At 33.0% G+C, this 23,054-nt stretch overlaps 1 long non-coding RNA gene across 2 annotated transcripts in view; it reads left to right on the plus strand.

Moving 5' to 3' along the window:
- Window positions 1-22,648, plus strand: part of LOC146998354 (uncharacterized) — a 168,982-nt gene extending 146,334 nt beyond the window's left edge. Inside the window, exons 1-3 of one of the 2 annotated variants that reach the window (XR_015039290.1) lie at window positions 3,258-3,342; window positions 11,657-11,722; window positions 22,400-22,648. This is a non-coding gene — a long non-coding RNA (uncharacterized LOC146998354). Of the gene's footprint in view, window positions 1-3,257; window positions 3,343-11,656; window positions 11,723-22,399 lie in introns of those variants that run through there. The other variant, XR_015039291.1, reaches the window with a different exon arrangement.
- Window positions 22,649-23,054: the final 406 nt, after the last annotated feature.

Below are 23,054 nucleotides of genomic sequence, written 5' to 3' on the forward strand. Positions count from 1 at the left end.
TAAGAAATTCCACGCTTCAGCAACATCACATCGATGTGTATGCCGAAATGAAACTTTAATCAAAATGCACAGATTCTTTTTTACATACTCATCAGGATACCTTGTATACTTATTATTTTTTTTTTAATTCTGATATGCAAAGCAGCTAACATTCTTTATTTCTGAAACTAGCCTCTTTCTTATTTAGTCTTGCATGTTGACGCACATAACCTTAATTAAATATAAACTTTGCTGTTTCCGATTTGCATTGTTTTGTTTTGGAAGATACAATCCAATGCACGTGGGAAACAGCTTCAAAATGTATTTTCCAACTCTCCCATCTATTTTCACTATTAAGATCACATCTGATTAAGTCGAAATTCTCGTTTCCTCCGAACTTGGAAGACACTACTTCGTAGGAATATCCATCAAATAAAATTTTATAAAATTCCTTTTCCACTTCGTTTGACATACTCGCCTCCATCACAAATTTGAAACATAAACCGACAGCGTTATTTCCTTTTGCGCATGCGCTTGGTGTCACGATTTCGCCAAGACCTGATAAATCGCCAAATTTAGTTGCGGGTTGAGTTTCCTAGGGAGGAAGTAAAAATACGCGCCCTCCTCGGATTTGCGATATTATATTGCAAGATTTTAGAGTTCCTTTTTTTTTCGTTCCTTATTTTCGGGTGATATTTTTCCTTTCCTTTTTTTCTGGCCACTTTCTTTCCGTTTCCCTTTCTTCCGGGTGACTTTTTTTTTCCGCACACCAATGTCATACATTGTATAATATGCAGAAATTTATTTTCATAGACAAATGTTTCAACATCGAGAATTTGATGATTGGTGAGTCTACTGAAAAGAATATCTTTAGAATAGTTGCGTAGGTACAGGTAATTGCAATACAGTTGCAGTTATAATTAACGTTATAACTGTAACTGCAACTGTATTTGCAAGTGTATCTGTATCCAGGCATCTGTTCGAGAGATTGTTTTTTCTTGTAGACTTTAATTGTCGTGATTTGTAATAAATTTGAGTAATTAATAAATATTGCTGTTCAGTGCAAGGGATTTCTGAGGGAAAAGTAAATTAGCAAACTGTTGATTCTCAACTAGAGATCTGTTCTCTGACGTATATAAATTGGGTTGTTTACTCCATAGAATAAAAAGTGGAGAAATGGAATGAAATAATGGACATTTTTTTTTAAATTCCACTGATGATACACATTCATATAAATACTGTAGAATACATAAATACAGATGTAGATTTCCTTTAACGGTATTTAAAACGAATAAGAAAAAATAGTCAAAAAATAATCGTCGCTAAGGTCACAATTTTTATGTGACTGGAGGAGTTAATCAATTTGACAAATGAAAAAAGTAATAAAGTGAAAGTCTACGTTTATTTAGGAAACGTTGGTTATTGCATATTTTTAATTACAGATTTTTTTTTGTAAAAATTAATATTATCAGTTTTGTTACAATAAATTATTTGTGATTAGTTCATCAATATAAATGTCTTCTTCATCAGCTGTATGTGAGATTTCTCTATTTTGATTTGTTCTCAGTTTTTATAGTAGTCATGTTTAACAAAAAAAAAAAAAAAAAAAAAAAAAAAAAAAAAAAAATTACCAGGTATACAGAGTTTCCTTTTCCTCTTGTCACAGTTCTACCTTTAGGATATAATTAAGTCTGATCTACATTTTTCAAACTCTGTGCTTTACCTGCTACAGATTTATACAGAATGGCATTCAATTCTGAATCTTCATTACAGTTACATTTAAATCGTATGGACTGTGGATCTTTCTAACTCTATCTAGCGCATTTCAAGCCAATTTCCAGGAAAATCTTGTAGCGGTTACTTTTCTTTTAAGGAATGAATTTTTTAAAAATTGTGTTGAGAACAAATATTGGTGAGTCATAAGGAATTACGTTATATGGCGCTTTCATTATATGTGTTTTGATTATACAGTATGAGTCATCCGGTGAAAAAAATGTTTTGAAATTTTTTGCATGCGACTCAGTAATGACAAAATCTTAATAATCAGGCAAATAGTTATATCTTAAATCCGTGATCAGACATAAAATTGGTAAATCAGACTTATTTTGGCATTCGCAATATTGTGTTGCAGCCATTTCTTTATGTTCTGGATGTGTAAAATGAAATTTACCGCTTCAGTTTCTCATTCGATTGAATCTGAAGTAGGATTTAGAGTCAAGTTTTAGGGATGCAGGAACGTGAAAAATGGGCAATGCTCTCGCAGGATTGCGAACTACAAATCTCCCGAATATGAAGGCATGCGTAAAGGAGGAAGAATATTTCTTATAAGAGATTTAGAAGAAATAAAGGAAAAAAATATATTTTTTGTCATCTTTAACAAGTTTGCTTAAGCAATAAGCATGTAATAAAAATACTTCCATTTGGATTCAGTATTACCGAGGAAGTATTTGTTGGGAGCGGATCATTTACAAAATTCCAACGCTGAATAAGAAAATTCCTTCTAAATCTCATGTTGAATCTTTTAAGCCAGTGCATACAGATAAGATAAAATCTTCTAATTCCTATTCCATAACACATTACTTCAGTTATTGAGTAAATTTTATACGACCAATGAAAAATTAATTTGCGGAAACCCTTCGATGGATGAAAAAGTATGGGCTGGATATTAATTCGGAGGAATGCTGTTTTCAGCAATTGGACGTCATTCGTTTTCAGCGACAAAATAAAAATAAAGTCAAGATTTTCCGAAATCCCTGTATACTTTGCCTTCCGACAAATTTGGGTATTGAATTGAGATGTTTTTGAACATGCTGCAATAATTAGAAACAATTTTTTTAATTTTAATAAAAAATATGAATAAAGAAAATTAAGGGTGAGCGAATGGAAAAATCAAAATAAAATAATCAGAAATGAATACAATCCACTTTTAATATGGAAGAGAGAAAATTCTACTTTTGATCGGAAAACTCATAGCTATCAAAGAACGAATAGCTGCTGTAGGATGCAGCAGACCTTTTGGAAATAAAAAAAAGGAATACATTTCTTACTGAGGTTAACTGTTTGTGGTTTTATTATGCGCTTGTAGTAAGAAGTTAGAACAGTCCGTATCGTGCTAATGTTTACCTCGTCAATAGTTTGATTTTCGAAAAATGTGAGTTAGAAAGAGGTCGCTTCTAATTTCGCTTAACTTGATCAGACGAATTTGAGATTGCGCAACAGCGGGAGCCTCGGATGCGCGATAGTTGATAGTTTTGGGTAAAATTTCCTAAACGTTTTCGCGCATTTCGTCTGTGGCTTTCAGAGAAGGCTGCTGAAGTTCCAAAACAGAGTTTTTCTTAAGGCGTTTCATATTTTGAAGGCAATGTAAGTACATATTTTCATTCACCATTTTGTAAAAAGGAAAGTTTTGTAAAATGAAAATTTTTGAAGGAATATGTTTATTATTGTTTTTGCTTACATGAACAAAATTTCACTTTAAAATACATTTTGATGATTTATGTCTATATGCCAAGATGTTTTTAGCGTTAGTCATTTAATGGCTCGTTTCAATGTTTCTCCAACTTCGATGCAGGATCCTTAACGGTCTGCATCGAGGTTGGAGACCTTTGAGAGACCTTTTTACCTCATTCGGCCGATACGATAAAACAGTTTGTTCTCGACTTTATCCAAAATTGTCAAAAACCTGATACTTGAAACTTTTCTCTTTTTTTTACTGCACTTGCCTACAGTAGCAAGTATTCCTGCCACTAAGACTTCAGATAACGATACTTATTAGCACAGGCTTTGCACACAGTGGACGTTGAAGAGGTATGGGATGGTAGTTATTGGTCCGCGGGATGAGAAAGATGTATTGGTAAGGAAGTGGGTGTTAACATATATGAAAAAAAAAATGTTCTTGTGCGTACTACTGACAGAAAAGTTTAAAGATTTATTTGATTATATAAAGTTTTCAGTCTCACGCTTTTATAGGAATGATATCAAATTACATTACTCAACCGCTTATACATGTCGGCCTATGTTGTAAGGAGGCTCTTCATTCTATTTTTAATGAAGCTATCAGTTTTATTTTACAAAAACGTACCGCATGTTAGTACGTTCAGTGATAGTATTTTCTACTATTTATTAAATATATCATAAATAAAATGTATTTTTATTAAAACATATTCGATCATAAAATAAGTATCATGAATAAAACATATACGATTCTAAAGAACTATATTAATTTTAAACAGCTTAGTTTGTTAACCAATAACAGACAGGTTAAATATGAAAGATAGATCTTAACAAAATGGCGAATGGCAACAGACTCGAATATAATGTGAAACAAGACTTTTAATGAACAAGGCAGAACCGTTTTAAGAAACTAACTACTTTTTATGGCTTAAAAAGAGTCTGAAAGAGGATTCAGATTTTGATGCGTTGCCAGAAGGTTTATTAAATATTTTTTATGCTCTCGTTAAGCTCGCAGATTAGCCATCTGCTTTTTGACCCATATTTAACACTACTTTATTCGTCTTTTTATCTTTATAATTAAATGTTGCATTTTTTGTTCTTAAGCCATATAAAATTGAACCATATGCAATATACTGCTTTTAAAAAAGACAAAAAATTTTTAAAAGCAGAATATTTATAGATTTTTCAATATGATGTATGTATATATTTATACTTGTCATATATTTTTTAACTTTCTCAGTTCATCATATCAGTGTTCACTTTTTTTAACAAGGTGACATATGCACCTTTTTTTTTTACCTTTTCATTATTAACTTTTGTCTTCATTTATTAAACATCACTTTATTCGAACTTATGCTATATGTAACGCAACAAAAGAATCACAAAATATTTAAGAGCAGCATACGTTTGGAATTCCTGATGGGGTGTTAAATGTCGCCATACATCTTTTTAATGTTAGTGCTGCCGCACATTTTTGATACCCATGGCTATAACATGTGGTGGTAATCTATTATTTTTTGCTACATATGTTTTTTCTTTATATTCGCTATTCGCTGCGTTATTTCTTTAGACATAATACATGCCGATTACATTTAATGGCCACAGTTTGAAAAGCGATACAGAAAAAAAGTGGGAATCGAGAATTATAGAACTTCTGATACTAAAAAAGTAAAGAGGACAGAGGCAAATAGATCGTACGATATAATTATTTTAACTCAAATTTTAGAAACCAGAAGCCATACGCTTAACTTCCTGGAAACCAGCATCCTTTCTTTGTCATTAAACTCTTAACTGTCGTAAGTTTATAATTCGCTGGATGTCAGCTACTGTTTCTTTTACGGAAGGGGCAACGTTACAAGTTAGTAGGAGATAAGTACAGGCAGAAGCTAAGTCAGCATCTCCATGATACCACAGGTGGCTGAGGTATTGCTGAACCTAGTTAACTGTTAAGCTTCAACCCTAGTTTTGGGAGAGAACACCCCAGGGAGCGATACAAGGATCTCCCACCTCTCTTCCCTACCACGGTCTCTCCAGAGGATTTTCGGTTCGCGTGTACTGCTCCCATGCCGAACGGAATGGCAAGGGAACAAATCTTGAAGGATTGCAGAAACTTTTGAAAAATTACAGTGTTTTTTTATGTGTGTGTGTGTGTGAGAAAATATAGTCACAGGGAGGACACATAGTCTTCTCAGGCACTCAAGAGACAGAGGCAAGTTCCTGGCCTCTACCGCGGAACTATTACAGCGTTGAACTTCATGCATCTTTAGCACTGAGCAGCCGCAAGCAAATTTCCAAACAATAAGTAAAGTTTTTCCGTTGTTGTTGTTTATCCTCGAAGAATCTAACGTATGTCAGATCAACTAAATAAATTATTAATTAAATACTTAAAAGTATTTAATTTATTATTAAATTCCTTTTGATCTATTAACATCGAAGAATTTCCTTTATGCGCTATATTTTTAAAATTACTTTATTTCTTGTGTGAATAATAAAATAAAATCACCTTTATTAAAAAATGTTATGAAAGGTCTAACAAATTACCTCAGTTTAGATTCTAAACTAAATGTAAAAATGCAAAAGTAATTTCCGTAGTTATGCTGTATGGATCTGCGCTACTTTAACCACCAGTTTTAACTACTACTGCCGTAAGGGCCGTAAATCATTTAAAGATTAGGAAGAGTAACGACCAAAAAGACTGCCAGAAATTCTTATCACCCAATCAAAACCCATCCGTTTACATGTCTTAATAACCATAATAATAAAGTAATAATGAAGTCATGTGTTAAAATAAGGTAAATGTTAAATACAAAGCAGACATAACCCATAGTTATTTGGCCAGTAAATCCACAAATCAAGTACAAGAAATAAATGAAAAATAACAATCAATAACAGAAAAAAAGTTGCAAATAAATAAACTCAGTTATAATTAAGTGCTACGGGAAAAATATTCTTAAATGAAACTAAAATATAGATAAAGAAAACACCTGGAATATGTGTGTTTAAATAAAACGTTTCCATGAATTAAGAAAACATTTTATTTGTTGCATTAGTAAATACACCCATTTTTCACTTGATTATGAAACCGAATTTATTAAAATTAGTAAATTCAATTTCATGATAACAAAATCTTATTTTACTTTAAACTGAACTTGTTATAAGTACCACATTACAACGTATACATAGTGCCATGACAGAATCACAGAAACTCTGTTTTTCTCCCCTCATTCAAGCATAGAGCTCTTTTTCGTCGAGTAAGACATTTCTAAATTAATTATAGTTTTGGAGCTGCAAGCTTCTTGACTAAACTCCTAATGTCCAATATGCGTTTCTAATGCTATTATAAAAGTACCGCCTTAGAGCAATAAAGATCGAAAGTAACATTAGTAACTGTAATAAATTAGTCCTAGCTTCGGAATCCCGCACCTCGCCGAAGTTGTAGATACTGTTACGCTCAAGAACACTTTCAGTACAAGCAATGCGCAGGAGGAGATGTTTTCCAAATCTGTTAAACAGTTATACTGCAGTGCTGTTAAACAGATAATTGTATTTTTTATACTGGTGGGATGTGATGACAGTTTTAATGTACGTCAGCAAAATGGGTAAGTTTTTGTGTTTCGTTTTAGTTCTTTCGAATCGAACTGCTGGTGTTCGACAACCTCACCTATTTATTTCTTACCAGATACTAACCACTATTTAGAATTTTCATGTGCACTATCAAGTACATAAGGTCGCAATGAACAATCAACTCATCAGAGAAAAACCATAATTTTGAAATCCTTTTGTCGAAAGCGCAAGTAATATATTTTGCATTTTTATGAAGAAGTTTGCTTAAATATAGTTTTCTTTATCTAAAAACTTTTGTAGTACCTACTATATGAAAAGTAATAGAAAAGACACAATCATTGCATACCAACTGATTAATTAAGTTCGAAATTTAAAAAATAACTTTCATTCGTGGTATTGCGTCAGCATTGACATTTGGAGAGATGTTAATTTATTTGAAATTCTTTTAATGTAATTAATTTAATTCTTTAGTTAATTGTTCTTCTGACTGTAATTTTTTTGCGCAGTATATCTAACCCTTCCATACACTAACTGTTTTACTTAATTTACACTCCATTAATTTTAAGCGATTTTATACCGATAGATTTCTTTGCAAAAAAGTTTCAAGAAATGCGTATTTTTTTCTTAGATTATGAAACTGTTTTTGTGTTTCAAATCTTAGTAATAAAATTTTTAAAACAGATATTTCTAGAAATTCCTTCGACATATTGATTTATTCGATTTAATTGAAGTTTTCTAGTAGAATATCTTCCTTTCAACATTCAAGAAATTTTTATATGCCAATTCGCCATTTCTACGGAACACAGAGCTATAAATACAAGTAGAAAACTCAGGCATGTTGAAAACACAGTTTTAACTTTTCAAAATGTAAAAAGAAGAAATAATCCGCATTTGAAATACGAGGGAAACAAGAAAGCTGGTTGCAACATTTTAGATTTTTTCTGACGGATCAGAAATTGTAATCAACTTTTAATACAAAAATAAAATATTTGATTGTATAACATATATGATTTATTAAAAATGCGTCTTCAGTTTACAGTTCTTATTTTTCCATGTTTCTACTAAAATTCGGCAATATACTGTAACAATGGGTGATTTTGTTTGACTTTCACTTGAATAAAGTACCGCAAGGGAAACTTGTAAAACGTTTTATCTTCGTTCACAAACTTTTAGTCGTCAAACGAATAATACATACCCGCTGTCTGACAATGACACTTCACTCTCAGGACTTGACTCCTTCGTAAAGTGCTGTTTTCAAAAAGGCTTCACACTCCATTAAGAGCTTTGTGTCAACTGACAGCCGCCTGAAAAATGGTAGGGAAAAGATCACCAGAGAGCATCGTCTAAATACGTTTTTAAGCATTTTGGGTCAAATTTGAGCTTTGTGTATACATGTCTTAAACATTTTTCGAGCGATTTTAAATTCGTCTAAAGACGTCTAAAGTATTTTTAAAGGTAACTCTGAAAACGTTTAAACACGTCCTAAGCATTAACTGGTGAAATATAATAAAAATATATAAGGGTCAAATATAATAAAACATGTTTTATCTCACTGTTTGTGTCCTTCCTTTTTGCGTTTTGTGTCGTCACTACAGCGCCAGGAAAGCGTTTCCGACCACTCATTGCTATGTGATTTTTTATCGACTAGGTGTACTCTATCTCTCCTGAAAGTTTGTCACCGTTGTGCTGATACATTGCCACGTTGCCTCTTTTATTAATATTAAAAGCATGTTTTTGTAATACATCAAATTTAAAACATGACATCATACGTATTAACCCGAAGTGTCAAAATTTTTTGTGTCCTCGTTCAGCAATAAAAAAATTATTTACGAATTGCTTGTTGCTTGGAAAGAATGAACTTTTATTTCTTCATAATGAAATGTTTTATACGTCTTTCAGGGATACATAGACCTTACGAATTTTTCTTTGGCTGCAGCGCGCTCACCTGACAGGTTTTGCTCGCCCGTCGGCGGTCAAGAGCAATTTAATCGACAAGATATAGAGTATTAATAGTACAGTTAAGTGGTGACGAATGTGATGTTTATAAAGTTCACAATAGGTGCTCAAAATAGCGCAATTTACACGAGCACAGGATTCACAGCGCCGTTGCATTGACTACCGAACATTTTCAAAACCGCCTGGCATATAACAGACAATTCCTGCGGCGGCCAAGATTCGTGCAACAAGGTCCATTTCACTGTCGATGTGGTCTCACACATTTGATCTTTCATGGTATGCCACATAAAGAAATCCACAAGCAATAAATCAGGTAACCTGGGTGACCAAGCGATTGGTCTCTCTCTGCCGATCCGTATAGCTCCGAATGTTCGGTTCAGGTAATCAACAATTGTGCTACAGGCTGGAGCCCCGTCATGTTGATATCACGTATCTCAGCGGATATGCTCAGGAATAGCGCCCAGAAAAGTCGGTAAAACTGTCTCGAGAAAGATTAGGTATCTCCGGCACTCCAATCGGGGCGGTAGCAAGTAAATTCCCAACAAACAGTAACCAATGATTCCAGCCATACATTTACGGCAGAACGATGTTACACAGCGTCACTTCTTGAACCTTGCGGGATGTCGTAAGCTCACACATATGTGTATCGAAAAAACGTTCACGAGTGAATAAAACTTTATCAGTAAAAAGGGACAGAAGCTGGAAAACTGGGGGTACACGGCAACTTTCTGCATGAAGCATTGCATAACAAGGACTTGGCGCTGCAATAGCGGCATCACTAGTAGCGGGTAAAGGGAAGTATGCGCTCACAGCTAATTAAGTCACAAATGTTAATATTTCGATAGTAAACAGTGATAGATATCTCACCTCAATATCGATATGAACTCTCTGTTAATTAATCGTCTTTCTTTCAACGTTACTGAATTTAAGACATTTGCTGAAGTTCCTTCTAAAGAAATACGTAATGTTGTAACACGTGTATTTTGTAAGCAATTCTATAGCAGAGAAAATATTATATATTCATAAAAAGGTTTAGGTAAGCATCTTTATACTTAAGTATTTGTTTCCATTCAAGCGTTATCTATTAAAAATATTGCAGGTTTTTAGCATAATTAATAGGAACTAGACATAAAATTTGTGATATAATAATATTGTTTTGAACATTGAATATTAGATTGAGATCAGATCTTAATTAGGTCAAACAAAGGAACAAAATCTATTCGTACACTAAAAAAAGCTACCGCAAAAATATTTTCAAAATTTTTAAATATATCAGAATTACTTCAAAAAAATTATTTCATAAAATTTATTATCCGGTCTTCTAACTCATCTGTTTCTATCTTTCCTGCAAGGAAATATTTAAATTCTAACTCATGGAAACAATACTTAGATAATTTTATGTCTAATCTACGTGCGGTGTGAGAAACAGTTAAATGCTTATCTTTAGTAAAGGACCCTGTTGTGGAAGCTGTAGCTTTCCAAACATCTAACCATAAGAGAAATATTTCCAAAGATATTTTATTTAAAGAATTAGGGAATATTAGCATTTGCACTGTGTTGTTTAATACCTTTCAAATATACCTTTCAAAATACCTTTCAAAGGTATTCCAATAAAAAAAGACATAAAATTTATTACAAAAAAAATGCAAAGGAAATAAATAATGTTAAGAAATCGCACAGGTTTCTTCTTAAATAATGTTTCTAGTTTATCAAATTCTAATTTAGCATCTCAAACATTTTAAACACAAACAGTTAAGAGTAAAACTATTGTGTAAGAATGAATCTGCCAGAAATTCAAGAAATACAATATGAAGTATGTCTTCTTTTAAACGAAGTATTAAAAATTGCAATAAAATAAGGTATTTTGTCATAAATTTAACGTCACATGGAAGTGAAAACATACATAATGAAGAAATGTTTTAGCTTTTTAACTTGCGAAGCATTTCTTTCAATAATATCTGAGATCCCAAGTAACGGAAAGTTTAGTAATGACGTTGCAAAATGGTCTTCCAAATTGCAAAGAGATCGCGGTAGTTTTTACCACTTCTTTGTTGCGCGGCGAAGGCCCAAAATATTTGCCCGTCGCAACTTGGCAAACTGTCGGTGTCGATGAAATGTCATGAAGTGACCAATTTTAGAGGCGATCGTTTTAAATTTCTCCAATAGTTACTCAGCATTATTTTTTGGAAGAGGATGGAATAATTTCTCCATTTTATCTGTTTGAACTCATCACAAGATTCGATTCATATTCTTTTATTAATTCAGGACATCTAAGTGTATTAATACAAAATAAATTTTATCTAGAATAAGAATGTGTGTGAATGTGAATAATTTTTATGTGAATGTAAACAATCTTAATGTGAATAATTTTAATGTGAATGAGAATAATCTTAATGTGAATAATTTTAATGTGAATGAAAATAATCTTAATGTGAATAATTTTAAGCATTAAATTTAGTTATTATTTATAAATCAGTAATGAATTATTTATCGAATATTTTTAATTAATCAGAATTTAAAATTTTGTTTTTGTGAAACGTAAAGGCATAGGTACTTACAAATCAAAGTATTATAATATTAAAAAAATATTATTAATATATGCATTTTAAAATATCTTAACTTTATAATATGAATAAAATATTATGAACTAAATATGAATAAAATTACTCTGAATCTGAATTTATTTAATTTCCGCACTTCACAGCTAATCAAGAGAAGTGAAGGTTCTCTGAAGTTTGAACAAAAGGCTTCTGATTAACTCTCGCCAAAAGTAAGTCAAATTTGAGATACTCTATAGAAGCAGTGCATTTGACGCCCGTTTACTTATAACCTTCTTATGTGTTTTAATCTTTGCATCATTAAACCTCATGTATTCTCATTTGTTACCTTGTATTTATGTCATATTTTGTTAGTAAGAATCTTATGTTATCACGTCACGTTATTAGCGAGGCTTAATTTCAGACAGAGTTATTTTATTTTATGACAAAGGAGGATAATTTATCACACACAATATCCAAGCATGCTTAATTTATAGTCTCAACAATTCTGCTTAAAGTAGATTTTGTTTATTCTACCAGTGTATATCTGCGATATGAAAAATTCTTTTTGTTTGACATGAGGGAAACTTCTTTATTTCTACATAAGCAAATATTGATTTTAAAGCAAAAATTTCTACTAACATTTTACGGTATAAATATATAGTAATTTTGAACTTTTTATAATTATTAATTTTGTGTTTCGTTGTGAGATACACATGAAGTTTTAAAAATTAAGGAGAATTTTGCAGAATTCTTTCGGCTGGGATAGTTAAGCTAACAAATATAAAGACTTTAAGGAAAAAAAATATTTGAATCAAGACGGGACATGAATCAAACACTTTCAATCATAAAGCATGCTTACTCCAAATCAGTATATTCATGTAAAATTACAACAACATATAACTAATTGTTCGAAGCAATCATGTTATGTTTTCATTAAATAATACCGAAACCTAATTTTTGAGTATAATTGTTGATTATGAGGAAAAATATTATTTCACTATGATTATGGACTACTGGGTAGAAAATGAATGTTAAATACAAATGCTATTATAGTATACATATTGCTATCAATTTAGAGGTGTGTGACGTAATGAATATCCCAGACGCAAGGAAGATAGCATTAATGATGCATCAATCTTTTACTTACATCACTGCCACAACAAATGAAGATACATACATAAATTTTAATTTGAACGCATTTAGAAATATTAATAGATTTCCGAATTGGTGACACGTTCGACAAAAATGAGGCGACAAAAAAACGGACCATGATGGCATCCGTCACACCTGGCGTCGGCAGTTGAAAAGTCTCCATATTTTAGCACGCCAGCGAAACTTCCAAATCATTCTGCCTCTAAAAACCAACGTCGAACATTCTGCTGTTCTACTCGCGCAGGCGCAATACCCCAGATCAGTCTGGTTGCCATCTAGAGTTCTGGAATACTGCCTGGAGTTCATTACAGATCTCTTCCGCCTTTAATCCAGTATAATCTATAGGTTTTACTGGATTAGAGGTAGATTAACTCTAGATTTTGCTTTCCTCTGACACAGGAGACAGCCTATTTTTTTTTCACTTCTTGCAAGATAAAAGGAAATAATTAAGACACAATAACACGCCGAATAAATACTAATTCAGAAGACAAACAACAAAAATCAGCGTTATACTTACAAAATTTTCACAGGACTAGTTTTGATGGTTTTACCGAACCACCATCCTCAGCTGCAAAACCGCAAATAAACAAGATAGGAAAAAATGATTAGATAAGATAAGAAAGCCTGGACAAGAATAAGCAAGTGGCGCCATCTGTTGGTGAAACCAGAACTAAAACATAATTTCTTTAAAGGCCGAAGGCAAGTTTGGATTGGAATTAGGATCGTTAACTAGAACAGAAAGATTTTTTATGAATGTGAAATGCCTCTAGAAAATCCAGTTCTCCAATAGAAGATGTTTTTTGAATAATTTTGGCAGCAGAAAAATTGAAAGTGTGATTTTCGGACCAACAATGTTGAGCAACAGAATACTTCTGTGTTTCCTTTTTTCTAACATATGCCTCATGTTCCTTGACGCGAAATTTTAAGGCTCTCTTAGTTTGGCCAATGTAAATTAAACCACACGGGCAAGGAATCCTATAAATACCCCAGGAATTCATATCCGGAATGGGGTCCTTAAGTATCGAACTCGGAAATTTATTGATGGAAGAATAAACAACCCGAAAGTTAAATTTCTGCAAAATATGTGCAACTTTATAGCTAATTGATGGAAAGAAGGGAATGACAACAGAATTTTTATAATCTCCTAAAACAAGAGTGTGCCTTTTAGTGTGTTGAGATGAGAATTTTTTAACTGCTTCATTAATAATGTTGGGTGAAAAGCCCTGTCAATAGCTATTGCTTTTAAATAATTTAGTTCTTCATCAAGGGCTAGTTTGGAGGAGCAAATTTGAAGAGCACGAAAAACATAGGAATAAAATGAAGCTAACTTTTGTTTAGTCGGATGACATGATTTAAGGTGTGGTGGAAGGCAAACCGATGAAGGTTTACGGTAAACTGTAGTACTGAAGTTGGATGTGTTACGTGTGACCAGAATGTCGAGAAACGGAAGAGAATTGCAAGTCTCAAGTTCAAAAGTGAACTGAATAGCAGGATCAATAGAATTCATTGTTGAAAGAACTTTATTTAAATCATCTTTATTACCTCCAAACAGGTTAAAAGTATCGTCTACGTAGCGGAACCATGCCGGGAAGTTTAAAGTTTAAAACAATTTTGATTCATAATAATGCATGTAGAAATCAGCCAGGATGGGACTGAGGGGGCTTCCCATGGCTAATCCCTCAGTTTAAACTGATCCGTTTGAATGGAAAATAGCACTTCTGTTGCTTAACGTTGTTGGTCCGAAAATCACACTTTTAATTTTTCTGCTGCCAAAAGTATTCAAAAAACATCTTCCATTGGAAAACTGGATTTTCTAGAGGCATTTCACATTCATAAAAATCTTTCTGTTCTAGTTAACGATCCTAATTCCAATCCAAATTTGCCTTCGGCCTTTAAAGAAATTATGTTTTAGTTCTGGTTTCACCAACAGATGGCGCCCCTTGTTTATTCTTGTCCAGGCTTTCTTATCTTATCTAATCATTTTTTCCTATCTTGTTCATTTGCGGTTTTGCAGCTGAGGATGGTGATTCGGTAAAACCATCGAAACTAGTCCTGTGAAAATTTTTTAAATATAACGCTGATTTTTGTTGTTTGTCTTCTGAATTAGTAAAAGGCAATAGTCAGGTGTTCGTTGCAAACAACTTCCGCCTCTAGATTTTGCTTCCTCCGGACATAGGAGGACAAAAATCTTTAAAAGTTGAGTTTCTGTTTTAAACTATAATTGTTCAGCATCATACAATTTAATTTTAAACAACACAAGTTTTCACGCATGCCCACGCCATAAAAAGAACTTCAAAATAAAAAAAAAAATTCAACATATAAAATATATGGAATACTAACATAGTTAATAACACATTATGAACTTAAAAAGGGAAAAATACAATATATCAATGAATGATAAGATGATTGAAGGAAATGATATTTGCTTCATTTAATCTGCATGTAAAGCGCTTCTAATTTAAGCAATTCTACATTCAAATTTTCTTTTCCCTTTTTTAATGCACTATAATAAAATTTTAAGTCTGCATGTCTTAAGCCCAGTATTGTAATCGTAAATTACTAAATTACTACCAGCATTATATTTATCCATACAAGAGGATTATGATCCGTTTGAATGGAAAATTCAGTCTGCCCTTCTACATACCTTTTCAGTTAATTTTATCCATACAAAACTGCGGCACACGTTTTTCCTGTGGCGAAATAATTCCCCTCACTAGCTGTAAATTTTTACTGGTTTACAGTACGGGCTGATCCTTTTCTTTATCATCATTTTGGGCTAAAAACAACACTAAATTCCTGATCCGACGCGTGTTTCTGTAATTATAATGGATTGGAGACATCGGGTGCATGCAACACAGACTCACTGGACATTTTTTCTTTTAACAGTTTGAATGACTTATTACTAACGTCATTCCACATAATTCTACCCGTTTTATTATTCTCTATTAACAAACCTATCAATGGTACGACTATAGCAGGTGTATATTTTATGTAGTATCCAGCTAGTCCTAAGCTATAATCTCAGTTTTGAGAGCTGTAACTGGAAAAATTTGATACGCTTGTTTTATTAGGTCTGCTTGTGAACGTTTCCCTCATATTACTATGTGACCGAGATATTGCACTTCTTCCCCCCCCCCAAATTTAAGCTTTGATTGTTTGAGTTAAATTAGCTTTTCTTATTATTTCTAAAATTTCATGCAAATATTTTAAATGTTCCTTCCACGGTTCAGAAAAAATAGCTGTATCTTCTAGATGAGGGCTAGCATATTTCATATATCATTTTACTGAAATAATAAGAAGCATTTTTAAACTTTCCTATACATACCAAAACCTGTACCAAATGCAGCAATTTTCTCGGCCCTGGTACTCAGCGGAATTTGCGATAATCTCTAGTTAATTCTATCAAGGTGAAAAATTCGCCTGCCGAGACAGTTTCTATACATTGCTCTATATTGGGAATAAAAGAGAACTCAGTACGCGTTATTTCATTTAAGTTTCTTTAATCAGTGCGTGGCCTGGGATCGCTACCTGGTGTCTTAACAAAGATTACGGGTGAAGTATACTCAAAGGAACGTGGTTCAATAAGCTCATGCTTTAACATTTCTTCAATCTTGACTTTTAAAATTTCGTTCTGTAGACTTGTCATTCTGTAAGGCTTATGCTACACCCGTTTGTCATTGTTTACTTCAATATAATATTCGAATCAATCCGTTTTGCCTGGAATATTCGAACATGCAGCAGAAAATTTTACCAGCCACTTTCCTAACTGTTGGAGCATATTCTTAATACAGGTCTCTCATGATAAGTTTTTAACAAATTGACGTGATCCACGTTATTCAGCTCCTGATTCCATTCAAAAACAAATTCGTGGTTTTTTTTTTTTTTTTTTTTTTTTTTTTTATAATAATTTCTCTATTTTTCTGGGCCCTTTCCATTGAAGAGGTCGCGGTTTGGTTGCCTAAGTTACAACATCCTTGCTTTAAGTGAACGGTGGTATTACTGTACCCAGATTCATAAATAGAACTTCCGAGAGAAATTCGTCTTGAACTAAGCCGCTGTTTCAAACGTTAGAACTATGTGAATTATTTGCTTATGTAATAAAAGCCGTAATTAAGCATTAAGATACTTATCACAGTGCACCGTTTACTTAACTTAGCGTATACTTTAAAGTATCATCTCAGATATATTTCAAAGAATTTTTGTTTTAGAAACTAACTTTAACTGGCATTTATTCTTTCAAGACGACATCACATTTCTCTCCTTGGAGTAAGATATCTTTTGTATATTTTCTAATCGTCTTAGTACGAGCCAAACAGCTTTCTTTAGTGTAGTGCTGGGTTTCTTAAACTGTGGGTAGCGATCCTAAATGCGGTTTAAAACAGTCGCTAACACTGAATTCAAATATCTCATTTCAAAGGAACTTAGGTGAAATATGCTTCATTATCTTCAATTTATTATATTACATTTTCTGTAAAGCGCAGATATAAAATCGTGATACTTGCTAAGTTGAATTGTAAATTATATTAATACAATGAATTATCCCTAAACACGTCATAATAGCGCTGTAGCATTGCAATGTTATCAAATAAAGTATTAGAAAATCAAATTAGGTAGTAAACGCACAATACGTAAAATCCTGCGCCACACAGGGTTACCAACATTAAGACTGACTGTTAAGTTTCTCTAAAATAAGTATTTCAACGCCTTTGCTGCCCTCTCCCGTTTCCGATCGTAACAAATGTCATCATCGCCACACAGAACTTGTTTTCTTCACTCATTTGAGACTGTAATTCCAGACAATCTTCATATAGTATGTGCTTTTAGTGAAGCAAAACACGCTAAGCGGAAATAGAATATAAGGAAAAAATTAGGCGACTCGAGCCATCTGGTACAGCTGTCTTCTCTGAACTAAAAGCTGTCGTGCAACTGTCGCCTGTGTGTTGTTCCTAGGGTTACGAGGCAAGCCGAGTGGTCGAAAATGACATTTAAGTTTCTATTTTAAAACAAACTATAGTGTAGGGATAACGCTTTTTCAGTGTAGTCAGTTGTTTCTGATTATTCGCATTAAATGTGTACATTGCCGAAACACTACGATATTGCAGTTTACTGATTCACTAATAAAAGATTGGCATTTATTTGAATAATTTCAATTATTTTGTTGACATTTTAAGAAAAAAATAATTTTTCCTCGTGCATAAATCCGTGAACTTGAATAGCAGTTGCAATGGTGTCGATGACAATGCTACAAAGTGTCTTCAGGCAGGACCTAGTAATTAGAAAGAGGCATTTCAAATATGAAAAGGAAAATATGAGATATTTACTGTGAACGCCAGTCGCCTGTGAACAGGTAATTAATTTTCCAGTGCAAGCTAGCTAAAGAATACTTTCAAATGCACATACTCGCTACTGGTACTAATAATACCTATTCTTTTTAACATTATTTAAATAAAACTATGAACAAAGCTTGCAGTGACATTAGGACTTTTTGGAAGCAGGCACGATGATAAATTAGCAAACGCCTTTACCGGGAATCGAACCACGGACCTCTGGAATACCGGCCCAGCTTGCAGACCACCACACCACGAAGGCATGCGGGAGAAACACCTTATAAGCTTATGGAAAGAAATAGGAGGAGAGAAAGAAGGATATCAAACGTTAACTGGTTATAAGAAAAGAAAAGAATGGGCAGAAGAATTAAGTGATTTGTTTTTAGGTGGAAACTTTCAGTCGAATTATATAGACTTTTATTCAAGCCGTTGCTTCTTTTGTTATTTAAATGTTCCATCTTCTAAACTAAATTTAATTTAGTTTTTCTTATTTTATGCTTATTATAGATTTTTCTTTACTATCCCGGACTGCTTAGAGAGCTCGGACAGGTTGCTCTCTCCTTTAATAGACTGTTTTACTAAGACTTGACCTGAAAAGTGATAAAAAGTTCGAATTTATTCAAATTAATTTATTCCAGTTTCATGATTTTCGCTGTCAAATTTCTAGGTCTCTCTTACATCCGTAATCTCACATGGTCTTCACCTAACAACCGTTCACATTCATGCCTGGTCGGGGAAATTTTCAGCTGTTCCTTAGGTACTAAATATGATGAGTACATCACCTCCTCGCAGCTTTCACTCCTGTTTATTTGGAAAACTTCAGTTTCATCGTAAAGACAATTACGTTCTTCACTGGCAACACTCCTAGTTCTTATTCACGAGCCTTCAACCTCATTTTATTTATTTTTCCTCCTACACTCTTCAATTCCGCTTAAGATTCCTTACGCTTAGTTTACCTGCTGGGACTTCGTTAAGGTCTTAACAGTGCATAAATTATGCGCTGAAATTAGCATAACGATAAAGTATAAAAATGTCAAAGGATGAATTGCATACCTGAAGCTGTTTGAATTGTTATCTGTAATTACTTTTACGATGCAAAAGCGCAAATGAACGAGATAAGATATAGTGATTAGATCAGATAAGACAAGAAAGACTGGACAGGAGTCAAGATACTGTCGACATCTGTTGATGAAAACAGGACAAAAACATAATTTCTTTAAAGGCTGAAGACAAAGATGGATTGGAATTAGGTTCTTTACCTAGAACAGAAAAATATTTTGAATGTGAAATGCCTCTAGAAAATCCTGTTCAACAATCCAAGGTGTTTTTTGAATACATTTGGCTGCAGAAAAATTGAAAGTGTGATTTTCGAACCAACAATGCTGGCCAACAGAAGACTCCTGTGTTTCCTTTTTTCTAACAAACACCTCATATTCCTTAACGCGAAATTTCAAGGCTCTCTTAGTTTGACCAATGAATTTTAAACCACGCTGGCAAGGAATCCTGTAAATACCCCACGAATTCATATCCGGAATCGGGTCCTTGAGTATGGAACTCGGAATTTTGATTGGAGAATAAACGACCCGAAACTTAAATTTCTGTAAAATACGTGCAACGTGATAGGTAACTGATGGAAAGAAAGGGATGGCAACATAATTTTTATAATCTCCTAAAACAAGAGTGTGACTTTTGGTGTGTTGAGACCATTCGGATATGAATTCTTGGGATATTTACAGGATTCTTCGCCAGTGTGGTTTAATTTATATAGTCTGTCTCTCTCGTTCCACATACACTAGAATAGACCCTATAAAGAACTGGAAAATTCTCGCAAAAGTATGAATAAAACTACTGACACAGACGAAGGGTGAAAATAACTCTTTATTAATTAAAAAAAACCGTTAACAGAAAGGCACGGACTTCCTGCGTTACAAAAAAACCGTCCACTTGCGGTGGAAACTATAATGTAAGTCAGACCTGAAATAAGTAGTGCAAGTTCGCACTTAAGTTACGCCTAAGAGGTGGACTTACAAGGAATCTAACCAGCGTGATACTAAATTTGATAAGGCCACGAGCGTAACCGCGAAATAACAACGAAACGTTCGCTTGGCTAGCGAAACACGCTCTGAATAAACTGAGAGATTTACCCGTTTAAATATGCACTTAACTTTAAATTTACATCCTGGCGAGAGAATGTGAGGGGAAGTTGAGAAGTCTAGATTAGGTGTCAAACTTAAAATAAATTTGCTAAGCAAAATAAGGAAAAACCTACAAATTTACATTGGTCAAACTAAGAGAGCCATGCCTTAAAATTTTGCTTTAAGGAATGTGAGGAGTATGTTAGTGAAAAGGAAACACGGAAGTTTTCTGTTGTTGGTCCGAAAATCAAACTTTCAATTTTCTTGCAGAAAAAAATAAAAATTATTTAGGAAACATCTTACATTGCTGAAATGGATTTTCTAGAGACATTTAACATTAAAAAAAATTCTTACTGTTCTAGTTAACGAACCTAATTCCAGTCCATATCTGTCTTCAGCCTTTAAAGAAATTATATTTTAGTTCTTTTTTCCTCAACAGCTGGCTCCAGTAGCTTGACTCCTGTCCAGTCTTTCTTATCTTGTCTGATTTAAACACTATATCTTATCTCGTTCATTTGCGCTTTTGCAGCTGAGGATCATGGTTGGGTAAAACCATCGAAACTAGTCCTGTGAAAATTTCAAAATATAACGCTGATTATTGTTGTTTGACTTCTAAATTAATACTTGCTCGGCGTGTTATTGTATCTTAATAGAGCTAACGGTTATTTTTATTATCTTTCTTGTGCCTTGTGTTTAATTTTAGAATGTGGATCAAAGTAAACAAAAATGAAAGTAAAAGAATAAATTTCGAAAAATGTGGTTACAGCAATTTTATTACATTTCATTTAATTAAAATTATTAGACTAAAGGTATTTAAGAATTTAAAGGCGTTTTTACGTGAGGAACATTTAAACGTGTTCTTTTTTTTTTTTTTTTTTTCATAAATGTGTTATTGTTCATATTAGTTAGTGCAAGTTCCGAATATTTATTCATATATATATTCCATTTAATATCGGTTTATTATCCGTAATTTTATTTGGAATACTGAGCAAAATAAATAGCAACACCTAAGAAAGAAATTAAATTATGAAATTTGTTGCGAAGATTAAATTACTTTTTCAATTAATTTTTAGAAAAGCATCTAGATATGCTCGTTTCAAATGAGAAAATTTCCTTATGGGCTGCTCATTTTTTATAACTGACGATTTGTCGCCCCCATCGTTGTTTCCTTATCAATAATTAATGTCATCAGGTTAAATATCAGCTTAAGGTGGGTACTTGCACTTATATGACTCCAATATTAGCAGTATTAAGACACAATAACACGCCGAATAAATACTAATTCAGAAGTCAAACAACAAAAATCAGCGTTATTTTACAAACTTTTCACAGGACTAGTTTCGATGGTTTTACCGAACCATCATCTTCAGCTGCAAAACAGCAAATGAACAAGATAGGAAATAATGTTTAAATAAGATAAGAAAGCCTGGACAAGAATAAGCAAGTGGCGCCATCTGTTGGCGAAACCAGAACTAAAACATAATTTCTCTAAAAGCCGAAGGCAAATTTGGATTGGAATTAGGATCGTTAACTAGAACAGACAGATTTTTATGAATGTGAAATGCCTCTAGAAAATCCAGTTCTCCAATGGAAGATGTTTTTTGAATAATTTTGGCAGCAGAAAAATTGAAAGTGTGATTTTCGGACCAACAATGTTGAGCAACAGAAGACTTCTGTGTTTCCTTTTTTCTAACATATGCCTCATGTTCTTTGACGCGAAATTTTAAGGCTCTCTTAGTTTGGCCAATTTAAATTAAACCGCACTGGCAAGGAATCCTATAAATACCCCAGGAATTCATATCCGGAATGGGGTCCTTGAGTATAGAAGTTGGAATTTTATTGATGGGAGAGTAAACAAACCGAAAGTTAAATTTCTGCGAAATATGTGCAACTTTATAGCTAATTGATGGAAAGAAGGGAATGACAACAGATTAGCAGTATTACAAAAAACATACATTTTATTTCAAAGAATCAAGTGCACCTATCTAGAAGATAAAGAATTAAAGCATAGCGTCAACTCAATGTAAAGGATGTTGTATAAACAAATGTTTATTTTTATAAATGTCGAATTTCATTATCACCGATTTTTATACTTGATGCCAGGTAAGTCTTTAACAACACCCGGTAAATTCGATTTTTCTACGAAGAGTTAAAAATTAGATGTTGACATCCATGTTAAATAAAAAGGAATAAGCCTGATGTCGTGAATTATGATGCTGTAAATAAGCTGTAAGATATCAGCATTGCAACATAATTTTATTGTGCTAATAATGTACAATATGTTTTTTTCCAGGTCGTGCAACTGCCGTATATTATTTACTTCGTAATGGAGCAACAACGCATCCCCGTTGTCACTCTGAATCCAGAGCAGGAACAGTTAATATTTATTATAATACTTTCTCTCCTCATATTTCTTCTGTTATTTGTTATGTGCGCAATTTGTAAACTTCGTGATACCTAAAAAATCTTGACAGGATTAATTATTGTGATTAACTATTGTAACAAATTAATATCACACTAATATGAGTTAAATAAAATATCCCATTCCTGAAATCTAAAGTTTATTGTTATTTTGTTTAAAGCACGAATTATTGTGGATGATTGTTTACGTGACGAGTTCTTTTACTTTTTAGTAAGAAAAATGCATATCAATCAATTGTTACTGACCATGTGCAATAAGAGCTTTCATTTTATATACAAATTTGGGAAACAAGATTATGTTCTCCTTTAATAACATCAGAAAAGAAAAAAAGGTTACAACTATTCCGTCATACTCAGTAAAATTACCATTGGAAAGAATTAAAAACCATACAGTTATCTCTTTCGGCATAAAACAAGTAAAATAAAAATGTATCGTTTATTCATTTACTACTTTCCGGGTACAGAAGACCTGAAATTAGCTGCTCACAAACTTAAATAAAATACAGTAAAAGAGTTTTGTGAATTCC

Source organism: Stegodyphus dumicola, chromosome 2 (genome assembly GCF_044657685.1).
Source record: "Stegodyphus dumicola isolate Sdum_Otavi_A_Nest chromosome 2, ASM4465768v1".
Taxonomy (NCBI): Eukaryota; Metazoa; Arthropoda; class Arachnida; order Araneae; family Eresidae; genus Stegodyphus; species Stegodyphus dumicola.